The following is a 10,479-nucleotide window of genomic DNA, read 5'->3' on the forward strand; positions in this document are numbered from 1 at the left end:
GTATAAGTCAAATTTTTAAAACCGAAAGAATTTAATCCCTTCCCACACTTAAGATCTTGCAATGCCCTCATTTGCAAGAAAGCAGTAACAATTTAAATTATTGATGGTGATTAGCGTAGAAAAATGATTAAATTTTACCAAAGTTTCCAAACATATTGTTGTTTGTTTGAATGATAAATGGTGCACATCATTTGTTCATTACTGCAGTTATTATTTCACATATATTTTGCATCTTGTCGTCAAAATTAGTTGCTTTTGCTGAACTTAATGCCAGTCTTTGAAAATGCGCTATTTTACCCTGTTGTGTACATGAGATAAAATACATACAATACAAATATAAACATGCATGGTATTTTGAAATGGGACTTAATATCCCACTTTCAAATTACAAAAATGAAATATTAGTACAAAATAATAAAAATGTTAAACATTACATAAAAGTTTCAAAATGTTAAATGTTTAACATAAATAGATAAAAATAATAAAAGATAAGAAATCACCAATGGAACACTATTGATTTGGATAGGGATTCCAGTTCATATCATCGCTCGAGTTCCATGGTTGGTGATAGGTGTCCTGGTAGGATTGATTGGGGTCGTACAGGTCAAAGGGTAGTCGCATGTCGGGCTGATGTGGTGGATAAAAAGCAGGCCGAGTCTGGATGTAGTTATGTAGTACCTGATATGATAGCTGGCTCATGATTTGGTGCTGATGAACTTGCCAGCTATCGTCTTGGCATCGCCTAGAGCGCTCATACTCATCCGTGGCTCTTCACTACTCATACTGATGATGCCTAGCCTGGTTATTCATTTCCACCTCATCTACATGCTGGAAGAAATCAGTATAACTATCCCTAATGACATCCCTAATGTCATCTGCTTCCTCCATCTCCTCATCCGAACCCCTCTCTACCTGTGGATGGTTGCCCTGATATGGTATTGGCATATTGTGCCTCCGTTTTAATACCGTTGCACCTTAATAAACCTACAAACCTATAGTATCGGTTTGTTCCTCAACCACCATCATTGGACCCCCCGTGTTCCCTATCTACACCTAAATACTCTCCAATGAGAGTAACAAAAATGTCTCCTCCTATTATTCCCCCGTCCTGTATTCCTTCCACAACTTTGGACAAATAAAACCCAACACAGTAGGGGATATTAACAAAGCCTCTAGTGTCTCGAATGCACTTAAGGTAGAATAAATCATTTAGGATTACTTTCTCCTTGTTTCTACCTCTTTGTGTAATCGAGTTTGCTAAAAATCTATGTATTATACAGAGCTCTGCTTTATTAATATCTAAATAGGAGTGTCTTCCACCCCGCGTAAACACATTAAAATTTGACATACGCCTCCATATGGCGTTAGCGTCAAAATCTCTATCTACCCTCTCACCTTGATAAATTAAAGTTGTACAATCAGGTGATAATAATTCAGCGGGGGTGTAAATCTGTAAAGCCCTAGCCATGTCTATCATGGACATCCTGTACATCCTACCTCCAAGTAAAAATCTAAGAAAAGTCTTATCGTCTAACCAATCTACATCCTTATTTAAGGCTATAGTACTCATTAGCTCAACACACCACTCCTTATATACAGGCCTACGAGTGGTAAATAAACGTTTCCAATCAGGAAAAGAAGAGTTGCCATACCTTTGGATTAGTAATAGCCTAACTGAGTTAGCTAGGTTGACCCTTTCCAAAGGCTCCCAATCTATTACCCTTGGTACTTCCACATTTTTGGTGTAAAGCTTAAATTTGTTGCGTTGGTACGTTGGGTAATCTCTCCAGCTTCTATCAAATCTTAGATTGGGATGTAACTCCTGTTCATGAATTCTTGAGTGTTCTATTACATGGTGAACGGGAAATATTATGTAGGCAATAAAAAATTGTGGTTCTGGTTCATAGTATGGCACGTGTTAATCATGATGTTGTTGTTGTTCAGGTTATGGTTCCGGTTGCGGTTCTTGATCAGGTTTTTGTTCAGGTTGTCTAGACGATGATGCACCGTCCGTATCTGTATTTCTCTGCAAAACACATTAAACACAAAATTTGTGCATCCAAATATGCATTAGTGTTAGCAAAATAACAAATTAAAACAATTATAATAACATGTTTAATCCATATTAAACTTATACTCATTTTCATATTTTTATCAATTCTACAATTTTTCAAATAAGCGTATATGAAAATGTATACAAAGTTCTTAAGCATTCAACTCAAATAATATGTTAAAATAACCATTACTAGCAATTAAACAAGTTTCAAATGGTAATTACATCAATTACATCAATTTAATCAAGTTCATGAATTTTAGACTTAAAAAGTCCACTTTGATGCTCAAAAATCATGTTTAAGATCAAAGTTTAGATCATTTAGATACCTAAACATGTTACACTACTTAATTTAGCACTAATTCATAACAAAAATCGGCCATAACATGTTTATATCAAAAAGTCCAAAATTACTCAAGAACACAAACCCTAGATTTCTAAAAATTTTGAAGTTTAAGGCTTCAAATCATGACAAATAGCATCAATCTAGGTTATACAAGTATAATATACTAATAATTTAACTCTAATTACGCTAGAAATCATCAAAATTAAATTAGGTAAAAATTTGCACAAGAACACTAAAATTCGAATTTAAAGAGTTTTAGGGGTGGAATCGTTACCTTCTTTGAAAAACTTCTGAACAAACGCATGATTAGAGCGGATTATAGCAAGAAATTTGGTTGATTTTGATGAAAAATTGAAGATTTTAGAAGTGTTTGTGGGTGTTTGCTCGAGTTTGTGTGTGTTTGGAATGGGACAGAGACCAGTCGCTGGGAACTTTTAATCTGTCCAGGTTTTTCTAACCATGCGATCGCATGGTTTTTTAGGAGAAACCCCATGCGATCGCATGGGGTCTAGTATTTTTTTTATATATATAAAACCTTTGCTTATAAAACAAATAATTAATTAATTTTTAAAAATTTGTTTCTTTTTAGAATGAGGGTGTTTCGGTACGTTTACCTAGTTCGTCCCTCAACAAAATTTTAAAATTTGTCATTTTAAAGCGATTGTTTTAAAGGTAAAGATTTTTGGATTTTTTTAATATTTTTGGCATAATTTAGATCAATAAAATTAAAAATAATGATAATAAAATTTCTCGTCCCGCCCTCGGGTAAAGCAATTTCGGTTCAACGATCTAGTCTTCAACTCACGACGAATTTTAGAAATCAATTTTTTTAACTTAATGAAATAAAGTACATTTTTGTTTTTAAATTCACACCAAACTTAAATTTAAAATGCATAAAATTTCATATAAATATTAATAATATTTATATACATTAATTTTACAAAATTATATTTAAAAATAATATAGTTATATATTAATTTTTTTTTAAAAATTACGATATTAATAAATTAATATTAATTTTAAAAAACATGGTAAAAATAAAAATCTTTTTGGTCTTTTATCCCACTTTAATCAATCAAATATTAACAAAAATATACGTCCCTCTTTTGGGTAAAGTAATTTCGGCTATTTTACCTACTTTTACTCCTGATGAATTTTTGAAATATTTTGAATTGATTGATTAAAAATATTTATACCTTATGAATAAACTGTATATTTCGCAGTGATGCATTAAATTTTTGTATGATATCAATAATTTCAGTTTCGCATACCTAATTTTATTGAATATCAATTTAATACTTTATAGCGAACGATTCAGCGTTTATTATCAAAAGATTAAAAGCAATAAAATAAAAATAAATAAAAACTGTACATACTTACCTGTGAGATAAAATTCTTAGAAACCTGCTTTAGTCGACTCATAGGAGAGTCGTTCGATTTGGTTTTCCTTTGCTACATAAGCGTAACCTCGATTTTTCAATAACTTTTCTTCTAAACATATGAACGGTCCATCTCTGCATAAAGTAACGAACTCGGTATTGGAATGTGTTTGATTGTTTGAACATTTCCCTTCGTGTGACCATTTTCCGCATTTATGACATCTTTCAAGGTGTCGTGCTCTTCTTTTTGTTGCGGATTTTGATTTTCCTTTGCCAAAATGTATCTTATTATGATTGTTCCTGAGTTCTTTCCTCACTTCGTCCATTTTTCCTCTTATGAATGATACCAGTTCACTCGGGAAAGTGTTATTATTATGTTTAGTAAGCATAGCGTGTAGTAGTAGACCATGGGTTAGATCAAAGTAATTCTTCATCTCGTAAAACCTAAAAGAAATAAAAATTCAGAATGGAGGGAGAAGACTAGTTCTTTAGGGTCTGCTAGGGAAAGACCATTCGGATTCCATTTTCGAGAACTACACGAAAACAGAAAATCTAACCCTAGACAGCATTATATTATCCTTTAAAACATTTGAATCTCCCCACACTTAGCTAGCTGTGGTGTTGAACTTGTGATTAACTTCATTATTAATTTCAATTGGAACATCAACAACTTGCATATCTCTGACTTTTGCTTCAAGCCATTTGTTGATTTCCTATGTAACATTCACAAATTCAATTAACATCGCATTTTCTTTAGGTGACAAATTGGATACTAATCGGTTACATAACTTAAAGTTCCCCTTAATCCTAGCATCTTGAATCCGTTTATAAAGTTTCTTCGTTGAACTGTTAAAAACGGGTCCATCTAATTTTGTATCAACAATGGGGTTCTTTGTTATCAGGTCATCATTGGGTGTTGCTTCATCTTCCCCACACTTAGGCCTTTTTATTGGTTCAACAGTTTTGGTTGGTGAAGATCTAAACTTTCGGTTCACAAAGGTGACTGATTTATCACCATGCCTAAGTGTCATTCTACCTTCTCTTACATCAAAGAATGCCTCGGTGGTTGCTAAAAATGGGTGACCTAAAATTAGAGTAATATCAAAGTCTTCCTCCATATTAATAACTATGAAATTTGCAACAAAGGTCAAACTTCCCACTTTAACAAGTAAATTATTGGCTATTCCAACTGGGTATTTAATGGTTTGATCAAATAATTGAACACCTATTCTGGTTGGTCTTAATTTACCCACACCTAATCTTTTGTATAACGAAAGAGGCATAACGTTTGCACTTGCTCCTAAATCTGCGAGCCCATTATACATAGCCCCATCATTAAGCAAGCAAGAAATGAAAAATTCCCCTGGGTCTCCTACTTTAGTAACTAGAGTTGGTTTATTAACCTTTTCTGGGTGATCTTTTCTTGGTTCTTTCACTTCTACTTGAACTTCTTGTTCACATTTTTCTTCGTTTCTTGGAATGGGAGGTTTATATAGAAATTCTTCTTCATCACTCCAAGTTGAAGCTTCCCCATCTTTCAATTTTGGTTTTTCATATGTTGTTGACAACATATTTATGTTTTCATTCTGAGAGTTTTCTTGGGTGGTGAAATTATGATTAACTTCATTGTCAATTTCCATCGGATCATGTATATAATGTTTAACTCTGTGACCATTAACTTTAAATTCAATCCCATTTGAATTTATTAACTCTATTGTTCCGTATGGGAAAACTCTTTTGACTATGAATGGTCCAGACCATCTTGATTTCAACTTTCCTGGAAATAGCTTGAATCGTGAATTGAAAATAAGAACTCTGTCTCCTTCCTTAAATTCTTTTGAACTTCTGATTCTTTTATCATGCCATTTCTTCGTTCTTTCCTTATAGATTAACGAATTTTCATATGCATCATGTCTTAATTCTTCTAATTCATTTAGTTTACTTAACCGTAGACGTCCGGCTTCATGTAAATCAAGATTACATGTCTTCAAAGGCCAGAATGCTTTGTGCTCAATTTCTACTGGAAGGTGACATGCTTTTCCGTAAACGAGTTTAAAAGGTGTGGTGCCAATTGGAGTTTTGTAGGCTGTTCTAAAAGCCCAGAGTGCATCCTCTAATTTCATGGACCATTCCTTCGGATTTGACCCTACAGTTTTCTCTAAAATACGTTTTAAAGCTCGGTTGGTATTTTCAACTTGTCCACTCATTTGTGGATGATAAGTGGTTGAGATTTTATGAGTTACTCCATATCTTTTGAGAACTTTCTCAAGTTGATTGTTACAGAAATGAGTACCCCGATCACTTATTAAAGCTTTCGGTGTTCCAAACTTAGCAAAAAGATGTTTTAAGAAGTTGACTACAACTCGTGCGTCGTTAGTTGGGAGAGCTTGTGCTTCCGCCCATTTAGATACATAATCAATGGCAACGAGAAAGTAGAGATTATTATGAGATTTTGGAAATGGACCCATAAAGTCAATACCCCAAACGTCAAGTACTTCACATACTTGAATGACATTTTGTGGTATTTCATCACGTTGATTTATTTTTCCGGCCCTATGACAAGCATCACAGGATTTACAGAGAAGGTGTGCGTCTTTCAAAACTGTAGGCCAATAGAATCCAGCATCGTAGACTTTTCTTGCTGTGAGTTGAGGCCCGTAATGCCCTCCAGTTGGTCCTGTGTGACAATGGTTTAAGATTTGACTAGCTTCATCCCCGAATACACATCGGCGAATTATTCCATCGGGACAACTTTTGAATAAATGTGGATCTTCACAAAAATAGTAAAGAATTTCTTTCGTTTTTGGTACGACAACCCTTTTTCAAGGAATCCACATACTAAGTAGTTTGCATAGTCTGCAAACCATGGAATTTCATTATAATCGATCTTCAATAGATATTCATCAGGAAAGTTGTCTTGTATAGCCGATTCATTTAGAACTTCTAATTCAGGATTTTCAAGACGAGAAAGATGATCAGCAGCGAGATTTTCTGCTCCCTTTTTGTCTCGGATTTCAATATCGAATTCTTGTAAGAGTAAGATCCAACGGATTAATCGTGGTTTGGCATCTTGTTTTGAAAATAGGTATCTAAGAGCAGAATGGTCGATATAGACCACCGTTTTAGCTAGAACGAGATATGAACGAAATTTGTCAAAAGCAAAGATAATAGCAAGGAGTTCTTTTTCAGTAGTTGTGTAATTCATTTGTGCTCCTTGTAACGTCTTACTAGCGTAATAAATAGGTTGAAATCATTTTTCAATCCTTTGTCCTAAAACGACTCCCATTGCAAAATCACTTGCATCGCACATGAGTTCAAATGGTAGATTCCAATTTGGAGTTATCATGATCGGCGCATTAGTGAGTTTTTCTTTAAGAATATTAAAAGATTTGATACATTCATCCGAAAAGATGAATGGAGCATCCTTTTCTAGGAGTTTATTCATAGGAGTGGCAATTTTAGAAAAATCTTTTATGAAACGCCGGTAAAAACCGGCATGCCTTAAAAACTCCTAACTCCTCTAACATTGGTGGGATGTGGAAGTTTAGCAATTACATCTACTTTTGCTCTATCCACTTCAATTCCTTCCTTTGAAATTTTATGACTAAGAACGATGCCTTCTTTAACCATGAAATGGCATATCTCCCAATTAAGTACTAGATTTGATTTCTCGCATCTAATAAGCATTCGTTCAAGATTAACTAGACATGTTTCAAAAGTATCACCGAAGACTGAAAAGTCATCCATGAAAAATTCCATGCATTCTTCTATCATGTCGTGAAAAATTGCCATCATGCACCTTTGAAAGGTTGCAGGGGCGTTGTAAAGTCCAAATGGCATGCGTTTGTAAGTAAAAGTATCATAAGGGCACGTGAAGGTGGTTTTTTCTTGGTCCTTGGGTGCGATTGGAATTTGAAAGTATCCGGAGAAACCGTCAAGAAAAAAATAGTAACTGTTCCCAGCTAACCTTTCCAACATTTGATCAATGAAAGGTAATGGAAAGTGATCTTTTCAGGTGGCGTCATTTAGTTTTCTATAATCAATACAAACATGCCATCCCGTTACAGTCCTAGTGGGAATAAGCTCATCTTTTTCATTTGTGATGACAGTCATGCCACCTTTCTTAGGTACGCATTGAACTGGGCTTACCCATGGACTATTAGAGATTGGATAAATTAAACCTGCATCTAGCAATTTAATTATTTCTTTCTTAACAACATCTTGCATATTAGGATTTACTCTTCGTTGGCGTTGCACATATGTTTTATGACCTTCTTCCATAAGGATTTTATGTGTGCAATACGAAGGACTTATGCCTTTAATGTCATGAATTTTCCATGCAATAGCTGGTTTATGAGCTTTTAACACAGAAATGAGTCGAGATTTTTTATTTTCAGTAAGAGAAGACGATATTATTACAGGTAATTCAGATTCACCATGTAAATAAACGTATTCCAAATGGTTTGGAAGTGGCTTTAACTCTAATATCGGTGGTTCTTATATCGATAATTTGTATCAATATCTGTCTTCCTCTTTCAACATTTGAAGTTCTTCTGTTGTTGGTTCATATTCATTAGCCATGAGTGTAGCTAACATTTCAGCTTCATCAATTGGTTCAATTCCTTCTCCTAAAGAACATTCTCCTGTTCCTTGTAATTCTGGAAATTCTTCTAACAATTTTGCATGTGAATCTATAGTTTGAATATAATAATATGTATCATCTGCAGATTGCGGTTGTTGCATGGCTCTATCAACAGAAAAGGTAACACTCTCGTCCTCTATACTTAGGGTCAGTTTCTTACCAAACACGTCTATTATTGCTTTAGCCATGTTTAAGAATGGTCTTCCTAATATGAGAGGAACTCGCGAATCTTCTTCCATGTCCAGAATAACAAAAACTACTGGAAATACTAAAGTACCAACTTTAACTAGCATGTTTTCCATTATCCCTATAGGATATTTTACTGATCGATCAGCTAGTTGTATGCTTATTCTTATTGGTTTCAATTCTCCAAGGTCTAGTTTAGCGTATAGTGAATATGACATTAGATTTATACTAGCACCTAAGTCTGCCAATGCTTCTATTGAACTAAGACTACCCAGAAAACATGGAATTGTGAAATTTCCTGGATCTGATAATTTTTTTGGTAGTTTATTTAACAGCACTGCAGAACAATTAGCATTCATTGTAACAGCCGAGAGTTCTTCCATTTTCTTTCTATTTGTGATTAGATCTTTCAAGAATTTAGCATATCTTGGCATTTCTGAAATCACATCAATGAAAGGAATATTGACATTTATTTGTTTAAACATATCCAAAAATTTGGATTGCTCGGCTTCAAGTCATTCTTTTCTCATTTTACTTGGGTAAGGAAGCGGTGGTTGGTATGGTTTAACATAAGGCTTTGCCTTAACTGTGTTATCTTCATTAACCTTTTCAACTACTGGTTCTGATTCCTTCTCTGGCTCAGGCTGTGGTGCCTGTGTAGTAGGAATAGAGTCATCAGAAATTACAGGTATTTCAGATGGTTTAAGTGTAATACCACTTCTTGTGGTAATGGCTTTAGCTGTTTCATTCCGGGGGTTAGCATTTGTATCGCTAGGTAGACTCCCCGGTTTTCTTTCACCTATTAACCTTGCTAGGTTACTTACTTCTTGTTCCAGATTTTGGATAGAAGCTTGTTGATTTCTAAATGCTTGAGTATTTTGTTCATTGGTTTGTTTCTGAGATGTGAAAAACTGCGTTTGAGATTCAACTAGCTTCGACATCATATCTTCTAAATTTGGCTTTTTATCATCGGTTTGTGGTGGTTTATTTGGAAAAATAGGTCTTTGCTGGTTGTAAGTATTGTTAGATACTTGTTGATTGCTAGGACCTTGTTGGTTGTTGTATGGAACATTTCGATTATAATTCTAATTTTGATTGTAGTTTGGTCTTGGCGGTTGATAATTATTCTGATAATTATTTCCAGGTCTTTGGTTCATGTATGAAACATTCTCTCTTTGTTCCATTGTTTGTTCAATACTGAGACAATCTTTTGTCAAATGTGGTCCTCCACACTGCTCACAACTAATTCGAATTACGTGAATATCTTTAGTCATCTTTTCCATTCGTCTCTCGAAAGCGTCTAACTTTGAGGAAATGGAATCAAAGTCATGGCTAGAATCGGCTCTAGCCGCTTTAGATGATATAACGATGTCTTTTTCTTGATGCCACTCATGTGAGTGGAAGGCTGTGTTATCAATAATTTTGTAAGCTTCAGTTGCGGTTTTCTTCATAATGGAACCACCAGCTGCTATGTCGATGTCTTTTCGTGTAGTAATGTCTCATCCTTGGTAGAATATTTGTACTATTTGATAAGTGTCTAAACCATGTTGAGGACATCCTCTCAACAACTTTCCAAATCTTGTCCATGCTTCATATAAAGTTTCGTTTGGCTTTTGTGTGAACGTAACAATTTCTCCTTGAAGTCTCACGGCTTTAGATGCCGGAAAGAATCTTTTAAGAAATTTCTCAACTAAAACATCCCATGTATCAATCGCCCCTTCAGGTAACGATTCTAACCAATCTTTGGCTTCTTCCTTTAAAGTCCAGGGAAATAACATGAGATAGATATTTTCATCCTCAACTTCTCTGATTTTAAATAAAGTAAAGATCCTATTAAAGGTTCGAAGATGTTCGTTTGGATCTTCCTTCGGCG

The 10,479-nt window shown here is 34.5% G+C and overlaps 1 non-coding gene across 1 annotated transcript; it reads left to right on the forward strand.

Annotated features, from left to right (window-relative positions):
* The first annotated feature begins 10,145 nt into the window (after positions 1-10,145).
* LOC139845869 (small nucleolar RNA R71) lies at positions 10,146-10,252 on the forward strand. Its single transcript, XR_011758623.1, has one exon. It is a non-coding gene; the product is annotated as a small nucleolar RNA R71 (small nucleolar RNA).
* Positions 10,253-10,479: the final 227 nt, after the last annotated feature.

Source organism: Rutidosis leptorrhynchoides, chromosome 4 (genome assembly GCF_046630445.1).
Source record: "Rutidosis leptorrhynchoides isolate AG116_Rl617_1_P2 chromosome 4, CSIRO_AGI_Rlap_v1, whole genome shotgun sequence".
Taxonomy (NCBI): domain Eukaryota; kingdom Viridiplantae; phylum Streptophyta; class Magnoliopsida; order Asterales; family Asteraceae; genus Rutidosis; species Rutidosis leptorrhynchoides.